Source organism: Chiloscyllium punctatum, chromosome 19 (genome assembly GCF_047496795.1).
Source record: "Chiloscyllium punctatum isolate Juve2018m chromosome 19, sChiPun1.3, whole genome shotgun sequence".
Lineage (NCBI taxonomy): Eukaryota > Metazoa > Chordata > Chondrichthyes > Orectolobiformes > Hemiscylliidae > Chiloscyllium > Chiloscyllium punctatum.
In genome coordinates, this window is record NC_092757.1 from 67,171,759 (window position 1) to 67,196,258 (window position 24,500).

The following is a 24,500-nucleotide window of genomic DNA, read 5'->3' on the forward strand; positions in this document are numbered from 1 at the left end:
GCAGAAAGCCATTTGACCTGTCATGTCTGCAATAGCTCTTTGAAGAAACTGACATGCTCATAGCCATGTCTTCACTAGTTGTCCATACTTCTAAGAATTCCTTATCTTTGAGTATCTGTTCCATTGATTTACAATCAGAGAGTCATACAGGACATAAACAGACCTTATGGTCCAACCAGTCCATGCTGACCATAATCCCAAACTAAACTAATCCCATCTGCCTGCGCTTGGTCCATCTCCCTCCCAGCATTTTTTTATTCACATACTTATCCAAATGTCTTTTAAATCTTGTAACTATACCTGCATCCATCACTGTGTCTATAAATTCATTCCACATTCAAACCACTAACGGTGAAAATAAGTCATGTCTTTTTAAAATCTTTCTCCTCTCATCTTAAAGATATAGCCCTTAGTCTTGAAATCCTCAATCCGAGGAAAAATACCTTTGCTATTCACCTCGTTTACACCTCTCATGATTTTATAAACCTCTAAGAGGTCACCCTCAACTTCCTACACTTCAGTGAGAAAAGTCCGAGACTATCCAGCATCTCCTTAAAACTCAAACCCTCCACTCCCAGGAACACCTGGATCCACTCCAGCATAATAATATCCTTCCTATAACAGTCCGACCAGAACTGCTCCCCATACTCCAGAACTGGCCACACCAATATCCCACACAACCTCAACATGATGTTCCAACTCCTATACTCAAAGGTTTGAGCAATGAATCAGAACTATTGCCTTTTTCAAGGATATTGCAGATCCTCATAGTTCTCTGAATGATAAGATTTCTCCTTACCTGCCCTCTTGATCTTTTTCCAAAGATTTTGAATTCATGGACCTCTAGCTATTGATCTACTTGCCAAACATATGAATTAGGATAAGAGGAGATCCCTCAATCCCCCCAGCCTGATCCATCATCCAATAAGATCACAGTTGATCAGATTTTTCTACATTTCTGCCAAGCCAATAACCTATTACCTTCTTGCTTATCAAAAATCCATTTAAGATTAGATTCCCTGCAGAGTGGAAACAGGCCTTTTGGCTCAACAAGTCCACACTGACCCTCCAAAGAGTAATCCACCCAGTCCCATTTCCCTCTGACTAATGCACCTAACACTATGTGCAATTCAGCATGGCCAATTCACCTGACCTGCTCATCTTGGACTGTGGGAGGAAACCCACGCAGAGAATGTGCAAACTCCACACAGACAGTTGCCCGAGGCTGGAATTGAACCTGGGGCCTTGGTGCTGCGAGGCAGCAGTGCTAACCACTAAGCCACGCTGCCTTAAAAACATTCACAGACTCCACTTCAATCACCTTTTGAGGAAAAAATTCCCAAAGACTCGTGATGCTTTATGTGAAAATATTTCTGCCGACCTCTGTCACCCTTAACAAAGAACTATTTTTTTCTCAATGTAATGCCTCAATGTCTTGAAAGACCCTACCAGCTCACCTCTTAACATTCTCCTTTCCAAATGAATCCTTCCTTATTTTGTCCAGAATCTCTTCACAACTGAAGTCCCTCACAGCAGGTTACATCCTGCTAACACTTTCAGAACAATGGATAGGGAAAAGTGCAGCAAGAGTGACTGAGGGATTATGTGCATGTGAACGGAAATCTGATGAGATGCTGACAAAAAGTCTTTCTGCAGTCAACAAAACAAAAAACAAAGAATTGCAGATGCCAGAAATTAGAAATTGCTGGAGAAATTCAGCAGGTCTAGCAGCATCTGTGTAGAGAAAGCAGAGTTAACATTTTGGGTCCAGTGACCCTCCTTAGAACCTTCTGTATTGATGGGCTAACAACAGACTACATTTCGAATCAATTATAAGAAGCATATAGGTTTCAAGAATTCAATCTTGGTCATTTCCAGCTATAATCCTATGTTCCTGAAGTAGAGATGACTTCATGTTTTATTAATCTGAGTGTGACAATATGAAGTTGGCCCTATTCTTGTAAGTTAATAAGTCCGCTGTGTACAAACATACAGAGTCCACTGACTATGGACTGATTCTTACAGTGTTTGCCAAACAGGGTCACAATATCCAATAGTAGGATTTGGAGAAAGTGAGGTCTGCAGATGCTGGAGATCAGAGTCGAAAAGTGTGGTGCTGGTAATGCACAGCAGGTCAGGCAGCATCTGAGCAGCAGGAGAATCGATGTTTTGGGCATAAGCCTTCATCAGGAATGTTGTGGGGGGGAAGCAGTTGGTGGTGAAGGGGGCTGAGAGATAGTTAGGAGGGTAGGGGTGCGGTTGGGGTGAGGTAGCAGGGAAGGCAATAGGTAGACAGTGTATTATCCTCTACCATTTCTGCCACCTACAATCAGACCCCACCACCAGAAACATATTTCCCTCCTCACCCCGATCAGCATTCCATAGAGGCCATTCCCTCCATGACTCCCTTGTTAGGTCCACGCCCCCACCCCCACCAACCCACCCTCCCCTCCCGGCACCTTTCCTTTGCAAAAGGCGCCCACACCTCTCCCCTCACCTCCATCCAAGGCCGTGAAGGATCCTTCCACATCTGGCAGAGATTTTCCTGCACATCCAAACACCTAATCCACTGTGTCCATTGCTCTCAATTGGTCTCCTCTACACTGGGGAGACATGATGCCAACTCAAGGAACGTTTCAGGGAACATCTCTGGGACAAATGCACCAAACAACACCACCGTCCTGTAGCTGACCACTCCAACTCCCCCTTCCATTTGCCAAGGACATGCAAGATCTGGGCCTCTTCCACTGCCAAATTGAAGCCGCCTGACGCCCGGAGGGAGAACACCTCATCTTGCACCTTGGGACTCTCCAATCGCACGGCATATCAATGTCGACTTCACCAGTTTCTTTATCTCCCCTCCTCCAACTTCATCCCAGATCCAACCTTCCAACTCCACATCGCACTCTCGAACTGTCTTGCCTGTCCATCTTCCTTCCCATCTATCAACTCCACACTCCCCATCGACCTATCACCATCACCACCCCACCTGCACCTTCCCAGCTACCTCACCCCCAACCTCCACCCTCCTAATTATTTCTCAACCCAATCCCCCTATCCAGCTAGCCCCCCCCATCCCCAACAATGTTCCTGATGAAGGGCTTATGCGCAAAACGTCGATTCTCCTGCTGCTTGGATGCTACCTGACCTGCTGTGCTTTACCAGCACCACACTTTTCCAACACAGATGGTAGGATTTATAGACTGGGGTAACTTATTGATGCAGTTTCTTTTATAATTCAACTCCTCAACAGTTTTCTCAATCTTATCTCTACCTACAACGAATGTGCTTATATAAAACAAGGTGACTGAGCATGAGCCATTAAGAATAAAACTGCCTGCTCTCACAAACTGGAGATTTCTTCGCTGTCTTTGAATCACAAGTGAATTACTAGAGGTGTGTGCAGTGCTTAGCTGCTGGTGTCTGGTTGCTAGCAAAAGAATTGCATTCTCACACATCACTTGTTTAAAACATTGCAGTCCCAGAACCATGTTAGCAGCTCATTGACATGAATAAGGAACCTCCTTTTTGTCTTTTCTCCTGAAGACAGTAACATTGGCTTTCTTAGGTCAAACTTGGTGACATTCGGGTCAGTCTGATGAATAGCAGTTTTACCTCTAAATCAGGAACATGTGTGTTGCAGATTTATTCCAGAGCTGAAGTGCAGAATTAAGACTGATATATTTGTGCCACACTATTTGATTGATTGATTGATTGATTGTGATGTGTAGTGTTTACGAGCCGTACAGGCACTCCTTCGTACCTCCACCTGCCCCCCCCACTGCTCCCCCCCCAATCACCACCTACCATGCCACAACACCAGCTCCAGCCATCATCCCCAGAAACCTGAAAAGGGCAACAGTGCTTGGTTTCATGTTCTGTGCAGAAGCACTTCCAACACAACATTTGTAAAAACTCAATCCACTTTCCTGGACAATAATTATCCTGCAGGTCAACATATAAACCACTTGCATTGCACTGTTAAGGCACCCTTCAAGCATTCAATTGTGCTTGTTTAAGACAGGGTGTAACAGGAAATACCCTTTAAATAGCAGCCACAAAGTGCATTTTCCATGTGCTTGGCTTGCTTCTGTCAATGGGCTCTGACTGAGATAGGAACAGCCAATGCTTATATAAATACACTGACCTTGGGAGATCATACATAGTTGGCAATGTGGAAATCAAGCAAGCAAATGTTTCAGTGTCAGGGCCAATAAGTGTTTTTTTTTAAATCTATTGCACTATTGGAAAGGGTAGTGGGGAGGGGGCTGTTGTGCTACTCAGTATATATTCAATGAGTCTGTTATGACAGTTCTGCAAATTGTAAACTTCATCAAAAACAACAAGTAACAAATAGCTTTTTAATAGACACAGGATTTAAAATTCTGAGCAACAAACCAGTTGATATATTTTATGAAAATTAACCAAAGCTAATTAAATTAAAAGGTGACCTTTATTTAAAACAAACCCACATGCCAACAATTCAGGACCCAGGGCAGAGGCAGAGCAACTTGATTTAATTCAGTGAGGGATACTTTTAAACCAGTGACTTTAACCAGAAAGGTCATCTAACAGTCAAGATAGGTTTCATAATATTAGTCTTACATCTTGAACAATTTAGCAAGTGGGTCATGCAAGGCAAACCCATTCAAATGATCAAAGTAGGACTGAATTCTATGTGTGGCAAGCCTAAGAGAGGATCTTTAATTGATATAACAGCTCATACTTATCCTTGGGAACTCCTAAGAGCCGAGGAAACAATTTCCTTTGTACTGACTGAAATGCTCTGGGCTAATATTTAAGAGTTTCTAAAAGCTGAAAAGCTTCTGTTGCTATGATTTATGCCATGAATGCAATTTAGGAGCACAAAAGTGATGCAGACTATTTTATCATCTTTCTCATAAGCAGCAACATAAAAATTTTTTACAAGCAATTTAGGGTGGCACAATGGTTCAGTGGTTAACACTGCATCCTCACAGTGCTAGGGACCCCAATTCGATCCCAGACTTGGGCAACTGTCTGTGTGGAGTTTGCGCGTTCTCCCTGTGTCTGTGTCAGTTGGCTCCAGTTTCCTCCCAAAATCCAAGGATGTGCACGTTAGGTGGATTGGCCGTGTTAAATTGCCCATGATGTTAGGTGCATTAGTCAGGGGAAATATAGAGAAATAAAGGAATGGTTCTGGGTGGGTTACTCTTCAGAGGGTTGGTGTGGACTTGATAGGCCGAAGGGCCTGTTTCCAAATCAGAATGCTATACAAGAAGTAACGGGATCTTTACACTTTTTGTTTTGTTCAGGAGATGTGTGCAGGGCTGGTTAGGCCAGCATTCATTGCCCATTCCTAATTGCCCCTAAGACAGTGGGGGTGAGCATCCTTTGGCTCAAGCCTTAATATAGCCAGACTTTGCTGCTTCTGTATGGGAAGAATTGTGAATGGAACTCGATGCACAGCTCCAGTCTCTGCTGTCCTATTTCCACAGTAAGCCTCACAGCCAACCCTGCCGAAGGGATGCTCTAAGAGGGGCATTAGAATTGTGTCAATCTGGATATTTCATACAAGACTGCCCTCAACAACTATGGCCACCCCAGCCATTGGACACAGAGACCCATTCAGGGCAACAGCCTTCCCTTCTCAGTAGACATTAAACTGATTTGGTATTGCAGCGAGAACAGTTGGGGACAGGTTTTTGGTGGGTTGGGGGGGGGTGGGGGGTGCAGGGGTGTAAGTGGGTGGTTGTGGAGTTGAGAGATTCCTTTAGAGAGAGGCTCAGTTTTATGTAGAGTGGTACCAACCTGTCCAATAGTGAGCATGAAATTTGGCGACCAATCCCATTACTCCCCAGTTTTACTGTGAACAACTTGTTGAGGGTTCTGAGCTGTTTAATGTCTCTTCTCTCATCCAGGTCTCTGCTTCAGACTAACATGGCTATATTAAGCTCTGTCTACCTGCCCTCCATCATACCTTTCATAATCTGGGGTTTCCGGATGTTTGTGACCTGATCAATTTTCCAGGTGAAGTAAGGACATTGAGAATATCAGTGGTATTGGGGGTGGGCATATTAAAAACCTCTGGGCATCCTTGGAAAACATGTACAGTGACTCCTGTAAATAACACCATTACAATACCAGGAGCATTTGACCTTGATCCATGCACCCAAGATCAATCAACCTGTATGGGATCCGAGAACTGCTTGAGTAGCAGGGAATTGGCGTGTTCTTTTATCCACTTGCATCACCACGGTTTCTGAAAAATCATATGAACTGTCTCCATCTAGTTGGTATCAGGCCTTGTAGCCCTCATTTTGCCAGATGAAGCAGAGCTCCCACTTGATATGTCCTTGGGAGATGCCCTGTCACTGTTGGAGAAAAGGGTAGAGTATCAGCATAGATAAGAGGCTTGGAGGATCCTCTTGAGCATGTGCTAGATATCATTTGCCCAGATCAGTAATGCAAAAATAAAGCGCTACCACTAATGTGGAACAAAACATTGAACCTGATAATTACAGAACTGGCTAGCAACTGTGCCTATTTGTGGTTGTCTACGTTTAGTCTCAAGCAGGGAGATATGTAATGGAACCTCCAGCAGCAGGTGGCGATGTTGAGGGAGGGCACCCAGAAAGAAAGTGAATGGACACTCTTTGGAGAAAACATGGTCTTTGGGGGAAGGAGGCCTTAGGGAGAAAGATCAGGCAATCAGAGGATTTCCTCAACCAGATGTTAGCTAAAGATAATTAAGGTTTCTTCCATATTTAACCTTAACTTCCCTTCACGTTTGTAATTACCTGATGCCAGCAGAATAAAGAATCCCTGGTTTTGATGTGAAGGGAACTGCTTGTCACCGGCCACTCGGGTGTTTCTTTTCTTCCTGGTGAACTGATTAAAGCTTCATGCACCTTGTAAAAAAGAAGAAAAAAAAGAATCCCTGTTTCATGATCTTTAGGCAAACCCTATGTTCAAATCTCCAGTTTGAATTGCATTACCTTGCACATGTGCTCCCAATTTGTCTCTAAGCTTTGTTGTTAAGTGCAGCTTGAGGATGGAATCATTTGACTTGATATGTCTGAGTCATATCCAAATCTTACTTAATCTATTTTCAGTGGTGTTCTCTCAGCAGTAAAGTTAAGACAGAAACCCCTGGCTGATTTTGACTTCTCATCCAACTAACTTGCCAAAAGCAGCTGTTCATATCCAACTACATGAAGGTGGTACTTTTGGACAATGTTGTCAAGCTTTTGACCAACAAGGACATTGGATGAATATCTCTTACTTGAGTATCATTAAGTTTGAAAGTCTAAATAAATACAAAGAACACAGTTACACTCAAGAACTGGAACCATTCCAGAACAGTGTGCTATAGGCTAAGTGACAGGAGAAATGACTTCTATCTGGTCATATCGTGACCTGAAGTTGGTTATGTTTCATAAGTAGGTGGTGTTTTCCATGGCATGAAAATACATTTGTGTTGAGCATCTTTTTGGACAGCAATGCTTTATTCAGTCATAAGTCTTCTTAGTTCAGTGAATAATTTAGGAATCTTTTCTGAAATTACTTTTGGATCATTGCTGTTAAATGTTCCTGATAAGATTAAGGTCAATACAAGCTTTTCTATTTAAAGAAAATTCCTAATTATGTAGATCATGTATCTGTTGGAAATGGAGTTCGCCTTAAAATAGAAGACTTTGAGTTCAAATACTTAGTACTTCCTGTGAAGCGAACAATCACATTTCACTGTGATACCATAGGCCTAAGTCTTCAGTAAAATTACAAAAGCAAAGTTCACAAGAATCATTGAGTTCAGGATGCTCCGTAGAACTGATATTAAAGTCTATTGTGCCCACACCATCTTATTATCAATTCAGTGTTTGGAAGAATAGATGTTTTAGTCTGAGAAAGAAGGAAAACTAAGTTTCAAGTAGAGGTGGGCAAGAGAACAATGGTTATCCTGATATCATGAATTGTTGTCTCATGGTCATGGGCCAAAAGGATTCAGACAATGGATCGACACAGCATTTCCCTAGAAGGTGGATATATGAACGATGCTCAAGGTAGGAAGGCAACTCTAATCACTTGGCACCGCCTCGTAGATTGCAGTCCTAAACAGGGAGCTGAAGAGGAGTTGGAGGAAGACCCAGGGAAGAGTTCCATAAAACTTTGGTTAAAGGGCAGGATGCTGCCTTCATTAGTTTAATGAAACCAAAACATTCCACACGAACAGTCTAGTGATTCTCTGATTTCAATGAAACATCCTCAATTGTCAAGGTTGGTTTTTTTTGTCTAACAAATATACCTAAACTGCTCTTACTTAACAAATGGAATAAATTGCTTACAAAGGGTTGACTGTCCTATGCTAAGTAACTGTGATTACAACCCTTCATCCAGCAGAGTGTTTCCAATATCTGCTTTCCTTGTACTGGAGTGCTGTCTGAGATTTCTCTTTTATTGCATTGCTCTTGGGCTGAGTAACTGGGTTTCTATTGGTTACACACAATACAGATGATAACTATGGTTCATTGTCAGATAAATCTGTTACACTTGCTCCAGTGTCTATTTTAAAGCTGGTGACATGTCTGTTGAAATGTTTCTTTGCATTCTGGAATGATGTGTGATTAGGGTGAAAGATCTCAAAAAGGAAACTTGCTGTTTTTTTCTTCTGGTAGAACTTCTTCAACTTAATTCATAGCCTAATGTGTGGAGGCTTTTCCTTTTGAATCTTTGAAAATCAAGGTTTATTCTGGTATCTTCTCAGCATGTCAATTTTGTGCTGTGAAAGTAGTGCGCTTTTTTTTTAGGACACTGTTCATCCTTTAGTACTTTATAGCAACTCAATGTTAATAGGGTTAAATGGCCATCTTGCATTTTCCCTCCCAGTGTAGCTTCCCTTTTGACACAACTACCGTCATGTGCTTAAGGAAATGTTTGCTTACCTGAGGTTTTCTGAACTAAGTTTCCTTCAACTCTCAGGATCACTCTGTCCTGCTTATTTACCTGTGTTTGTCTCAATACCTGCATATATTCTAAAGTGAGGCCCTCCTTGGGTTGCAGAATACCTGATACAGATTTATGAGTTCCACCTAAAATAATACATACTTTTATTTTTTTGGTTTTAGGTCTCCATATCTGCATCCTTCAAATGAAAAGGTCATGAATAAAATCATCTCCTGGTTCATGTTGTCTCTCGAACCCTCCACTGAACTTTACACTTTCCAACATCTTATTGTAGCCCAGTGAGTGAAATGTTGTTAAAGCTTGTCAGACTTTAAAAAAAATTATTTGATATCTTATTTGCACCTTGCCTTGCAATTACATCATCTGCTACTGCTCTTATGACTAAAGTAATGTGTTGACTTATTCAACTTCAGATTTATTTTTCAAATTCCAAAGAAATGCTTTACCTCAAAATTCTTCTACAAAGTGCCCAGTTTGGAGTTTGCTTTTGGTCCCTCTGTTTGTCCAAACCTCTCAGGTAGTGTAAATTAGGCTCCACTGCTAATTGATGTTTTTTATGACTTGAGGTTTTAGATCTTCCTTTCAGTATTGGAAATTTACCTGCACTGTTTAGCTTTGCACTGAGCCCTGCCACAGTTACTGGTTTCTTCTGCTCAACTAGGTATGTCTTTCTTAAATTGTGCAAAACCAATGAAAAGTGCTTTATTTGTTTCAAGAATTTATTTACTTCCTGTTCCTGGATTATCAAAGTTTTGCAGTCACTGGTTGTTTCCTTTCTTCGTTTCAACCTTGTGGGGACGACATGTGCAAATGTGTTTATCTCAGATCGGCTTCGCACATCTTTCAACGTACAATGCTCTTTCTAGGGAAATGGATTTCCCAGTACTGGGATCAGGTCCCCTGGTTGGGGAAGTCATGACTACCAAGTTAAAAATCACACAACACCAGGTTTAATCCAACAGGTTTATTTGGAAGCAATTGCTTTCGGAGCACTGCTCCTTCATCAGGGGGTTGTGGAGTATAAGATCATAGGACACAGAGTTTATAGCAAAGGTTTACAGTGTGATGTAACTGAAATTATATATTGAAAAAGACCTGGATTGTTTGTAAAGTCTCTCATCTTTTAGAATGACCATGTTGGTTTCAGTTCTTTCATATGTAAAACCCAGAACTTTCTTAAAGTTACATTCTCAAGTGAACTTTAACAATAGGTGCCATGCTGGCCCAGATAATGCATTGAAGGTGTAAGGTGCCCTGTGTGAGGCTGTCTGTGCTCCAATGTTCAGACAGATTCTAATCTAAAAAATGGTTTTACAGAATCTTACATGGATTCATGCAGTTTTTGAGCAAAATAAAATGTAATTCTGCAAGTACAAATTCACCTCACTAACTTATATGTGGGTGAGTGTAGTGTGGGGAGGGGAGGGTATGAGTGTTTGTGAGAGAGTGTGTGTATGTGTATGTGAGTGAATGTGCGTGTAAAAGGGTATAAATCTGTGAGAGGTGGGGGTGATGCCTCAGGGCATGGTACATTGGTGAGACTGAGCAAAGGCTACAGCAACGGATGAAGGGACACAGCACAACTTTCAATAGACAGGTGTGTTCCCTCCCAGTCGGAGAACACTTCAGCTGTCCAGGACAGCTGTTGTGCTCAGCAGCGCTATGAGGGTGGCTATGGCTGCTATAGGAAAGACACCCACTTTGGGGTCCTGTGGTCACTGAGTAATCAAGGCTACTGAGCAGCAATCTATTGTGGGGAAGTGGGGGATTTCACAAGTGGGCGTTACAGGGTGATGAGTGAGTCACAGGATGATCAGCAGTAAGGGCAGGCATTCTAGGACCTCTCTTTCCTGATGTAGAATCTCTGGATCAGACATTGCATGCCTTTTCCAGACATTTCATCACCGTACTAGGTTATATCTTCAGTAGGCCTCTGGGCAAAGCACTGCTGATAATTCACAGAGGAACTATGCAGAGCAGAGGAAAATCACCTGTATTCAAAAAGAATGGGTACCCAATGAACACAGTCCGCCGATTTCACAGCAACAAACCCAAACAAGCAGACAAAACAGGTCCAGAAACCCTAGCCACTCTCCCCTATATCAAAGACATCTCGGAAATGATTGCCAGATTACTCAGACCCCTGGGCATCACTGTAGCCCACAAACCCACCAACACACTAAAACAGCAGCTAATGAACTTGAAAGACCCTATATAGACAACAAGAAAAACGAATATCATTTACAAAATACCATGCAAGGACTGTAACAAACACTACATTGGACAAACAGGCAGAAAACTAGCCACCAGACTACATGAACACTAACTAGCCACAAAACTTCATGACCCTCTCTCACTAGTATCCTTACATACATATAAGGAAGGACACCACTTCAACTGGGGCAACACAGCCATCTTAGGACAAGTCAAACAGACACATGCACGAGCATTTCTAGATGCATGGCATTCCAACTGGAACTCTATCAACAAACACATCGAGTTAGACTCCATCTACCACTCCCTGAGAGAAAGAACAGGACAGGAAATGACATCACCAACCCAAAGAAACCCAACCATATAGAGTGTAAATAGAAAGCAGAAATCATGTACAGTGCTTTGCCTGAGGCCCACTGAAGATGTTACCTAGTAGGGTGACGAAACGTCTGGAAATGAACTTTCCAGCTCAGCGAGTAAATCTACACCAAAATCCTGCTTTCTATTTATAAGTTTGAGTTTCTTTGGGTTGGTGTTGCCATTTCGTATTCGTTTTCTCAGGAGGTGGTAGATGGGTTCTAACTCGATATATTTGTTGATAAATTTCATGTGTGTCTCTGTTTGTCTATCAGCGAACACATTGAGTTAGACCCCATCTACCGCCCCTGAGAAAAAGAACTGGAAATAACATCATCACAGGAAATGACATTACCAACCCAAAGAAACCCAAACATATAAATAGGAAGCAGAAATTATCAGCAGTGCTTTGCCCGGAGGTCCACTGAAGATGTTACTTAGTAGGGTTACGAAATGTCTCGAAATGAACCTTCCAGCTCAGCGAGCAAACCTACATCCAGAACCTCAATCTGAGCTACAAATCTTCTCAAAACACGCTACTGCATGCCTTTAATTGTGGGATCCCTAACTTCAGATTCCCTCCTTTGTGACAAGCTGGTCACGTGATCTTAGTCACCTTGTACACTTCCTGACAACAGGTCCTCCTGCAGCTCTGTTAATATGTTTAATGGTGGAATGAAGCCCTCATGAAATCATTATCTGGCAACTTCAATGCCTCAACTAGGAAAGCCTTCCGGTGAACTGAGTGTGAAAACAACAGGGCTCGGGGACAATTAATGCCCTTCCCACCACTAGGTTTACTATCAGGGAGAGCAGAAGATTCTTCTCTTACCATCCTTTCAATATTTACTTGTTGACAGAAGACTTCTTGGCTCCCTCCTTTTCAATTTTACTCCCTTCAAAATGATGCACTCCTGATCTTCACTTTCCAAAGGACAATCTAAAGTCAAAATTAAACATCTATCCATCCAGGCCTCAATCCCCCTGCTGCTGGTAAGCTATCTCTGATCCTTGGCTGAGGCCTTGATTCAATGACATCAGGGCAGATATTAAACAAGGTCCATTTGATAGACGATGGGAGCAGAGAAGGGACATCCTTTCCCCTTCATTCTAACCAAGCTCTTGCCTGTTTTCAGTTGTGGAGTGAGAGGTGGTGGGGAGGTGGGGTGGGGAGGGGTTATTAGCCTGCCGGTTTGTGGTGAATTAGTCACTCTGTGTTGTTTAACTTTGGGATTTACTGCGGATGTTCATTGGTTAATGTCAGACTCAAGTCAACTGTGATGTGTCTACGATTAGATCATTTGCTGTAAAATATAAAACAGAAAATGCTCAGTACATCAGGCACCATTTGTGAAAAGAAAAATAAAGTTAATGTCTCAATTTTCAAATGCCCACAGACGAGATTCATTTGCTTCTAAATGACGCATGGGTCTCATTTCCTGTGAACAGACTGGGGAAGTTGGTCTTACAGTTTCCAATGTGGATTATGGTAAACTCATCCAGGCTGATGGTAGAGCAACTGGAGCCAGTGCAGGGCCAATGAAAGAAATTCCATTTAATTTTGAGAACTGTTGAATTTCTTGGTGATCCTCACTAGAATGTGTGCATTGTCTTAACCGGATGCCCTCAATGCAATACAGCTAACCTGCTGGCCATTTGAAAACTGCTCGGTCCCCTTGGCAAGATGGTGGCAGACACCAAAATGGCTGCCACCTGCCTTTTCCAAGGATGCCTGAAACCCACCTCCTGAAGGCACTCAGTTCCACTCTTTTAGTGCTGAGCTTCCCTCCTCCTTAATAAGGGCATTTGTACTTACGAATAATACCAGAAGAGTGGTGCATTTAAGGAGCAGGGTCAGGATCCCAGGTCCATCCAGATGTTGTAATCCAGAGACTACATTTAAAATCTGGCCTAATGTTTCAGGTCAATTACCTCTCCTCAGAAACACATGTTTACTTGGAAATACAATCCCATTCTTTATTTGAAGTGCCACTTGAATGAAATGCACTCGTCAAAATTATAAAGGACTTTTTTCTTTCTGAGAATGGAGGCAGTTCTTGATACTTATATTGTGTTCAGTTCAGCCGGGAATGTGTTACATACTTCCTTTTGTTGTAGATGTTATGATAAATAGAACTATTGTTAGAAATATTTTTTCATATTATCATGTGCAACTTGTACATGCAGCGAACTGTAGCTCTTTCTATTAGCAAGGTTGAGAGGTCAAATTGTTTGGAGACCCAATAACCCTAGATACTGGGACTAACATGCACTGGAGAAGGTGCAGAAAATATTCACAAGAATGATTCTGGGAACAAGGAACTTGAGTTACATGGATAATTCAGAGGAGTTGGGACCTTTCCCCTTGCAGAGCAGAAGCATGAGAGGAGATTCGGTAAAGATATTTGAATCCCAGAGGAGTCCAGATGCAGTAGTTAAGGAGGCACAGTTCCCAATCATGACAGGTTTGAGAATGAGATGGTACAGATTTAATACTGGATCAGTGGTGCTGGAAGAGCACAGCAGTTCAGGCAGCATCCAACGAGCAGCGAAATCGACGTTTCGGGCAAAAGCCCTTCATCAGGAATAAAAGTTTTATTCCTGATGAAGGGCTTTTGCCCGAAACGTCGATTTCGCTGCTCGTTGGATGCTGCCTGAACTGCTGTGCTCTTCCAGCACCACTGATCCAGTATTTGGTTTTCAGCATCTGCAGTCATTGTTTTTACCTTGGTACAGATTTAAGACAATTGACAAAAGACAGGAGGAGAAACTTCACACAGCAAGTAGTTAGGATCTGGAATTCACTGACTAAGAATGAAGTGGAGGGAGGTTCAATCGAAGTATTGAAGAGAGCATTGGATTACTCTTTGGAAAGGCAGGATATGCAGGGTTACAGGCAGAAGGCAGGGTAAGAATGGCAGCAGGATGCAGTAACCTTCCGAAGAGTCTGCACAGACACAATGTGCTGACTGGCCTCCCTTTGCACTGTAATAATTCTGCGATTTTGTAAAAATGAATGTTTCTGGGAGAGAAAAAAAAAAATTGCCCAGCTACTTCTGCTCTTAGCTTGCTTCTTTTAGTGCCTGTTCTCTGAAGTGGCCACTGAGGAACGAAGATAAGAAATCCCATTTTTCTCCCTGACCTGTGCCCAGTACAAACGCAGTGAGGCCAAGACCCACAGCCAGAAATTCTGGGGCAATGTGAATGTGGCATGGAGTACTCTGACCTTTCGAACTGGGGAATGGGTATTCAACCAAACAAATTGTTAATAAAATCAATGCCATAAAGCCGTGCAAAATGGTAAATTTATATGTCAAATGCTTGTCCATATGTATTGTTTTCAAATTTAAAACACTGGGTATGATTTTCCAGCATGCCCCACAAAATTTTTGAGGTGAAACTTAGGCAAGTTAGGGCAAGGAAATGGTGGGGTATTTATAGCTGAGTGCATTAAAGCATTACAAATTATGGAAATCTATCCCCTGTCACTATGATGTCGGACTGGAGCAGGGTGCCTTTCCCTCTCCAAAATCTCTGCAGTTTAACTTGGAAAATTTATATATAAAATAAATCAACATTTCGAGGCTGCAGCTATTTTCTACTTTAATTCCCAAGGACCCTTCATGTCCACAATAGTCCGATAACTCATGCCTAGGTTGGAAGTCACACTACGTTGATAATAGATTAATTACTTATGACAACAGAAAACCCAGACTTTATGTTTTGCATTTAACGATATTAAAGGGACAAAGAGATCACCAAGGAAACCAATACTATTACCAGTGAGAGGATGATCTGGAGGGAAGGGATGTGTGTCTTCATAGACTTGTGTGTGTGCAGACAATTACATTCTGGACCTTTGGGAATTCAGCCAGTGGCAGAGAAATAAAGGACTACAGTTCCCTTGTGTGCCGTTGGCGATGCAAACCCAGCTTGCCCAGTAAAGAAGGCACTGTGCAGCAGTGCCAGAGATCTGCTCTCCGGACAGGTGGTCATGAGATGTGTGTCATAACACAGTCTGATGATAAACCTGTCTATCTTCCTGATGCACCTCCAGCAGACGTTCATTGTGGGATCTTCCTAGTTATGCAGAACTGTCTGATAGTTTCAGTGTAGCAGATGCTGTATGTTGAAAAGATCTGTTGGACTCCTGGCATGGGCAAGAGTCACCCTCTCTCCGAGGCAGCAGATCTACCTCCAGGAGGCTCAAGTGTCTGTGACCAGGGCCAGGGATGAAAATTATGGGCTCAGAGCTACTTCTGACACTAATGCCCTAGGCCCCAATGTAACTCCCACCCACCCAACCTTTCCAAAGCCCTCTCTTTGACTACCTGAAAGGAATCATCTCGGTCTCAGGCATGTACAGGAAACTTATCATTGGCTTGCACTCCCTGTGTTGAGGGCATTCCCTCCTGTGAACTGGGATGCCATATCATCACCGTGTTATCTGGGCTGGCTAGTGGTTGTGAAGAAGGCGGCTCTTGGTGTGGCTAATGCTGCTCCTTGATCCTCATCTGAAACCCAAGGTTAGGCTGTATAGTGCTGATCTGAAGGTTAAACAGCTAAGGTGTGTAGAAGGGATTTCCATAAGCTTGGAAAACATCTCCAAGACAGTGAAAGCACACTCTCAGTGCAAAATGTGTGGGGGTAAAGAAAAAATTCAGTTGAGCAAGGAAGCTGGGATCAGATCACTTTTGCCTATCACTTTCTCAGCCTGTATTCTCATCTTATTTTCCCCGATGAGTACCAGGAAACCTATGGACAGAGTTAAATTTGGATTCTTATATTGGAACAGTTCACATCTTTAAATAGCATTCCCACTTCCCCACAAGAGTTGCCCTTGAATTGCCGGTCATCAGTTTAAAAGCAGAAGGCATAAAGGTGCAGTGGTAGTGTATCTGTGGGCTAGGAGGTCAGCGTTGCAGTCCCATCTGCTCTGGAGGTGTGTTATAGCCTGAGCAGGTTGATTAAAATAACTAAAAGGGAAAGTTAGTTGCCACGGTGGCATTCTCAGCTGCTCCAATTTTCCATCTGTTCAGGTATTCACTCACATTCTCGGATTATAATTCCCTAGGTACTTAAATTGTATATTGAATCCTTCTTTTTCACCCATCAGTCGATAATCTAAAGAAACCTGGTAGCATGCATTTGTAGCTTGATTCATGTTTTCCCCTAGAGATAAAATAACATGCTATGTGTGAGTTCTGGCAAAAGCAAGTCCTTGGCTATTTGGGGCTTCACCCTGAGAGCTGTTTCTCTGATGGAATGCTAGTACTTTCCATGATCACAAGTGGGGCAAGGAGGCAGTTCCCAACCATCTCAGACCCAACAGCAAGTGAACCCACATTGTTGACATCTTTCAGGACCATATGTTCAGTTCTAACCAACTGAGTTAACCAGCACCCAAACAGAGACTTTATTCGAAGTTGGTGTCTTACTGCAGTGTTTTGTAACCTTTGAGCCCAGAATTGTAAACCATATGTGCCCACAATTAAGCAGGCTAAGAGAAATACTCAATAAGGAATGAAATAATAACATTGCGTTTTATTTTAACCCCTCCTTAAGGAGAGATATATTTGGCATGATATTTTCTTTTGGAATAATTGAACTGGTTAAAGATAAAAGGGAGGAAAAGGAGAAATAAAAGTGGAAATTAACATGGCTAAGAGACAAGAAGCAAAGAAGGAAGGAAGAAAAATAAGGAAGTTGAGCAGGTTGGAAGCAAATTTGTCAAATTGAGAAAGAGAATGGATGACAAGAGACTTTTTTGTCGTAGTATTAACAATGAGAATGTGTGAGAGACGTGCAAGATGGGTTTATGAGGCGAGCTGTTGAAATGTTGTCACAACAACAACTGGACAGCCTTTCCTGCAGAGAGTTCCTTGGGTAGCTCTGCCAAATGGCTGCTGATGGGTGAAGCTGAAGTTCAAGCATCGGTCATACGGTTGCTTCAACATCTCCCGAGACTGATTGCTTGCAATAATAATTTTGACAATTTTAATGTACCTTGCTCACAGTTTGAGCATTGTCACCTAAAAACTACAGAAATTAAGCTGTAAAGCACCAGGAACAATGTCAAATTCTTGAGGAATTATACCACTTGAGGTATTGTACAGCTTAGAGAGGTGGTGTTGTGTAGGATGACGAGGGTAATAAGAATCTGATAAATGACCACACAAGACTGTCAAGGCTTCTACAACTATTACTCCAATCCATACCTGGCCAGTGACCAGTCATTTGGAACGAGATGAAGGATACCTGCATTCTGGAATTATTTTGCTGTCACAGGCTCTAACATTTGAATAATGGCGTAACAGATTTACTTCTTTACATCTTGACTAGTTTAACTTTTAAAAGTAAGGAAAGAAATCTAAAGTGCTTTGTCTCCCTGAGCATTTCAGAGAGGGGCATATCAGGTAGTGGAGGAAATTGGACAATGAGTGGAGGAACAGTCAAAAAGAGCTGAGTTCCTGTGGTGAGGCGAGAGTGACAGCCCTTGACACGAAGGCTATTTTTGACTGAGTGTGCCATCAAGGAGCCCTGGCAAATCCAAATCAATGAATATCAGGAGACAAATTCTCTGCTGGTTGGAGTCATACCTGGCATATAGGTCGTGGTTGTTGGAGGTCAGTCATCTCATTTCCAGAACATTTCTGCAGGTGTTCCCCAGGATCACGTCCATGGCCCAATCATCTTCAGCTGCTTCATCAATGACCTCCCCTCCATCATAAGGTCAGAAGAAGGGATATTCATCTGTGATTGCACAGTTTTCAGCATTCATAGCTCCTCAGGGACTGAAACAGTCCAGGTTCAAATGCAACAAAACCTTGACAATATCCTGGCTTTGGCTGACATGTGACAAGTATCATTTGCATTGTTCAAATGCCAGGCACTGACCATCTCCAATAAGAGACAATCTAACCACTGCCTCTTCACATTCAATGGTGTTACTATGATTGGATCCCTCCTACCAACATTCTTGAATTATCATTGATCAGAAACTCACCTGGACTCACCATATAAATACAATGGCTACAAGAGCAAGTCAGAGGCTAGGAATACTTCAATGAGTAATTCACCTCTCGACTCCCCATAGTCTGTCCACCATCTACAATGCACCAATCAAGATTGTGATGGAATACTCCCCATTTCCTTGGATGAATGCAGTTCCAATAGCACTCAAGAAACTTATCACCATTCAGGACAAAGCAGCCCGCTTGATTGGCATCGCATTCACCAGCATCCACCCTCTCCACCACCAATGCTCAGTAGCAGCTGTATGTACTATGTACAGGATGCACTGCAGAAATTCACCAAGGCTAATTAGAGAGTACCTTCCAAACCCACGACTACTTCCATGTAAAAGGACAGGACAGCAGACACATGGGAATACACCTGCAAGTTCCCCTCCAAGCCACTCAGCATCTTGACTTGGAATTATATTGCTGTTCCTTTACTGTCACTGGGTCACAATCTTTGATTTCCTTCCCTAACAGCATTGTGGATCTACCTATAACACATTGACAGCAACAGTTCAAGATGACAGCCCACCACCACCTTCTCAAGTGCAACCAGGAACGGGCAATAAATGCTGGCAAGCCAGCGACGCCCATGTCCCGCAAGCGAATCAACAAAAAGTCAAAGGTGAATAAGGAGGTGCGAAGGATTTTGTGGTCTCTCATGGTCAGTGCTGGAAAGTTGAAGCCGTTGAGAAGGAGAACTGATGCTATATTGCGTTGGTGCAAAGTGTGAACTGAAATGAGGCTAATTTGGGGAGGTCACTGAATTTTTTCTGGCTATGAATTGGTTTGTGGGAATTGATGGAGATGATGCTGCCTGTCTAGGCCAAGCTCCTTACACAAGGTCCACACGGTTCCATCCATATTCTCAACCAAATCCTCCTTCTTCTGAACCGTTGTTGCTTCACCTTTCCTATTTCAGTCCTTAAATGTTATTGGAGGAGTGTGAAAACTAGGGAGCCTCTAGACTTTGAGACAGTATCTTCAAACCTCTTTCTTCATAGTCACTTCACTGATAGCTCATGAGGTCTCTAATTGAGAAAGCAAACAGCACTGCAAGCCACTGTAAATACGAACTGAGGAAATGAATGACAATAGGATGATGTCTGTGTGCAGAATTCGTATTCCAATGCACATCCTGAAGGGACACAGAGACAGAGGAAAATGTAGGCCTTTAACTTAACATATAATTGTGACTTCATTAATGTCAAGATATGAAAACAAATGCTCAATTTCTGGACACAGCTGTGGTGTAAAAATAAGGAGCTGTAATCGGGCTGAAATGTTCAAGCAGCTTCATTTTTTGAACACGTGCCAAAATGTGCCCAGAAAACAGTTTGAATCTTGCTGCTAACCAACGCTCATAATTCCTGCAACCAACTGCATGAGATATAGATCAGAACAGTCAATAACAATCAATTACCATAGTCTCATCAATTTTTATTTTTGATTACTTTCAAACTTCTGCAAGTATGGAGCAAAGGACAAGCACCAAATGGATCCACTTTATGGTTATATTGCTGGACTAGTATCCAAAGGCTACAGATTAAGGATTTTAGGAGTGAGTTTCGGGTTTGAAACCATAATATTTAAAAACCCACTGTGATCTCCAGCATTTGTTTTTTTTCAGTACATATTCAAAAACCCAGTTGGAAACAACCTAATCCCAGCACTTCCAGATTTCACTGGGCTGGGATCAGAGGTAGGAAACCCTGTGGGTCTGTGAATAAATAATTTAAAAAATGAAATAGACAACCATCAAACACATCTCCCTCTTCGATCTATTATCAGTATGCCCCAGGGACTGATCCATCTGTGCTACTCTGGTCCATTCCTCCATCACTTCTATCACTTCCTCACTTCTTCCCATGCAATCATGGAAGATGTAACTCTTGCCCATTTATCTTCTGCCTCCTTACTGTCCAAAGCCCCAAACCCACCCTCCAGGTGAAGCTGTGTTTTCCTGCACTTTTGTAGGTGGCAAAATTCCCTTTCTTTGACTCAAGAAAATCTTATAATTTTGGTCCTTCATTTTTTAGATTAGATTAGATTAGATTAGATTACTTACAGTGTGGAAACAGGCCCTTCGGCCCAACAAGTCCACACCACCCCGCCGAAGCGCAACCCACCCATACCCCTACATCTTCCCCTTACCTAACGCTACGGACAATTTGCCATGGCCAATTCACCTGCCCTGCACATCTTTGATCCAGTTGATTACATTTTAATTGAAGCGTAATATTTCCTGCAAAAATATACATTAAAGATAAAAATCACGCAACACCAGATTTTATTCCAACAGGTTTAATTAGAAGCAGTAGCTTTTGGAGCGCTGCTCCTTCATTAGGTGGCTCCACCTGATAAAGGAGCAGCGCTTCTAAAGCTCGTGCTTCTAATTAAACCTGTTGGAATATAACCTGATGTTGTGTGATTTTTAACTGTGTACGCGCCAGATCAATACCGGCATCTCCAAATCATACATTAACGAACATTTGTCGTGACTAGCCAAGAGCTGAATTCCCCTCCTCACTTGTTCGTAACAATATTTAAAATATGGTGTTTTCTAAATTTTCTGCAACCGCACAAAAGCAACACAAGTTGTATCAATTTTGGAAACATTTATACCAGACTCCTGTGAATTGATGACTATGTTCCTGGATATCCTCTTCATCAGCACTTATAACCTTCAAATGACATTCAAAGAAATGAAAATTCAGAATGGAATATCAAATGAAGCACTCATGCCTTATTTCCCGATTAATAAATAATGCAAACTTTTTTTTTTCTAAAATTATCCATCAATGTAATAAGATCTTGGGAATGATTGAGCATGATGTTATCATAAATATTTAAAATGCTCATATTAAATTCCTGGTTCTTCTATTTTCAAGGAGGTGCTAACCTGTTTACTATAAAAGGTTAAAGCTTCTATTAAGTAAAGGAGAGAGGAATTCAATATAGGTCCAGTGAATATCTGTGCAATAACATTGCTCTCAGCCATTTCCAGACTTTGGTAATCATAAAGATCCTGAAGGACACTTTGTGTTGACAGTTTCTGTGCAAGTTTATTCACATTGACACTGATTGTGAAATTAGGTAATTTGGAACATTTCCTGTGTTTCAGTAAATTAAACAATTAGTCATTTAGCAATTTGTCAATAACTGTGCTATAAAGGGATAGTTCTGCTTCTTTTATCTCACGTATTCTGCTGATTCATTTACATCTTGATTACAGAGCCATACCTATTTCCCTATCATCAACTTGAAATCACTGTAGCAAACAGTATTGAATGGTACCAGAGGGCAAAGAAAGCAAAGCAAATATTTGCTATGAGCATGAATTGGCAACATGATTCAGATCTTGTGGTGAAGTGTCATCTTGAAATGAAGGGGAAAACAAAGATGAGAGAGAACATGAACTGGGGGTGGGGGGGGGGGGGGTGGGGGGGGGAGAGCGGGGAAGAGAGAGAGAGAGAGAGAGAGAGAGAGAAAATCCACATTTATATCGAGCCTTTCATGACTCCCAAAGCATTTTACAGCCAGCTAAGTAATTATGAAGCGTGGTGACTGCTCCGAAAAGAATGTCATGTTAAATTTGGGAGAAAGGGATGAAGAAAGCCAGGGTGAATGAAGAGGTTGGCAGGGGAATGGCTCATAGGGGAAAGAGTTCATCCAGAATTTAATTATAAAACAACATAGAGTCATAGAGATGTACAGCACAGAAACAGACCCTTCCGTCCAACCTGTCCACGCCGACCAGATATCCCAACCCAATCTAGTCTCATCTGCCAGCACCCGGCCCATATCCCTCCAAACCCTTCCTATTCATATACACATCCAAATGCCTCTTAAATGTTACAATTGTACCAGCCTCCACCACATCCACTGGCAGCTCATTCCATACCCGTACCACCCTCTGCGTGAAAAAGTTGCCCCTTAGGTCTCTTTTATATCTTTCCCCTCTCAACCTAAACCTATACCCTCCAGTTCTGGACTCCCCAGTCGCAGGGAAAAGACTTTGTCTATTTATCCTATCCGTGCCCCTCATAATTTTGTAAATCTCTATAAGGTCACCCCTCAGCCTCCGACGCTCCAGGGAAAACAGCCCCAGCCTGTTCAGCCCCTCCCTGTAGCTCAAATCCTCCAACCCTGGCAACATCCCTGTAAATCTTTTCTGAACCCTTTCAAGTTTCACAACATTTTTCCGATAGGAAGGAGACCAGAATTGCACACAATATTCCAACAGTGGCCTAACTAATGTCCTGTACAGCTGCAACATGACCTCCCAACTCCTGTCCTCAATACCCTGACCAATAAAGGAAAGCATACCAAACGCCTTCTTCACTATCCTATCTACCTGCGACTCCACTTTCAAGGAGCTATGAACCTGCACTCCAAGGTCTCTTAGTTCAGCAACACTCCCTAGGACCTTACCATTAAATGTATAAGTCCTGCTAACATTGTGTTGTTGCACTAGGAATGCTGCCTCCTTGTGTGTAAAATAAACTGGGTATGTCCCAAGGTCAGGAGACAGGTTTTTATTTGCTAGAAGGTTATTCTACCTTTGAAAATGTAAAGAAATGGCTTCAGCAAGGGTCTGCAACTATGGAGATGATGACAAGAAAACCTTCAAACAAGGATGAGCCTGAATAGCGCTCAGCAGCATCTTAAATGCTGACAGCAGTGAACCGAAACTGGGCACAGGTGAAGGAAAACAGTCTGGCCTCAGCCAAGTTCCAAAGTGTGTGCTCCATGAAAAAGCTGATGAAGTCACTAGTCTGGACACGTATAATACATAGATTCATAGAACAGTACAGCTCAGGAATAGACCCTTCGGCCCATCATGTCTGTGCACATCCCTAAATAATCCCATCTGCCTGTACATGGTCCATACCCCTCTACTCCCTGCCTGTTCAGGTGTCTGCCTAAATTCCTCTTAAAGGTTGATATTGCATCTGCCAACCTGTTCCAAGCACCTACCTCTCTCTTAAACATTCCCTCTCTCAGCTTAAACTTATGCCTCCTAGTTTTTGACATTTCCACCCTGGGAAAAAGATTAACCATCCTCTCCATGTCTCTCCTAATTTTATATTCAATCAAGTCACCCCTCAGCCTCCGATGCTCTTGTGAAAACAATCCAAGTTTGCCCAATCTTTCCTTATAGCTAATACGTTCCATTTAAGGCCATTTAAATGGTCATTGGATAAACATATTGGTGAAAATGGAATAGTGTAGGATAAAGGAGCTTCAGATTGTTTCCACAGGTTGGCACAACATCGAGAGCTGAAAGACCTGTACTGCACTGTAATGTTCTATGTTCTAACCCAGGCAATGCCCTGGTAAACCTCTTTTGCAGATTGTCTAAAGCATCTGCCTTCTTCCTATAGTGTGGTGACTAGAACTGCACACGGTAATTTACAATGACTATTATCAGTTCCAATTTTAAAGCAGTTTTAATAATAATGAGTACCGATATATGCCCCAAAACATTGCAATGCTCTGCGGGAAAAGGGGGCTTTACTTTTACAGACAATAACATATGGAGCAATTTCCCCAACATTTTCATCACACTGTTTTACAAGTACTTTTGAACAACTAACAAACTTGTTAAGATTGGTTCCAATACAGTATTGGATGGCAAGGTGACAAATGGTCCCATGCAGTATCTTCTTTTAATATTTCAGAAGTAGTTTGCGAGGAATACGTTCAGCTTCACTGCTATCAACACTGTGGTCTGTTTCATTTCATGGTACCTGCATTGACATATCCAGCTCGACATTTGAGTGGCTTTATCAATGCTGATGGTCAGATGTGTAAGGTGCTATGTTTATGATAAACAGCTTTTTGAAAGCACTTTAAATTGATAATTCCATTTTGATTCACATGTAAATGGTGAATTTTAGACAGTAATCCAAATGCGTGGTTCTTTTGATAAAATGCATCCTGGAATTCTTATTTCAGCTTATA

The 24,500-nt window shown here is 42.2% G+C and overlaps 1 long non-coding RNA gene across 2 annotated transcripts in view; it reads right to left on the minus strand.

Annotated features, from left to right (window-relative positions):
• Window positions 1-4,456: 4,456 nt before the first annotated feature.
• LOC140491242 (uncharacterized) overlaps window positions 4,457-24,500 on the minus strand; it is a 139,455-nt gene continuing 119,411 nt past the window's right edge. For both annotated transcript variants that reach the window (XR_011963247.1, XR_011963246.1), the window contains exons 2-3: window positions 6,780-6,890; window positions 4,457-6,353 (exon numbers count right to left, since the gene is read on the minus strand). This is a non-coding gene — a long non-coding RNA (uncharacterized lncRNA). The remainder of the gene's footprint in view (window positions 6,354-6,779; window positions 6,891-24,500) is intronic.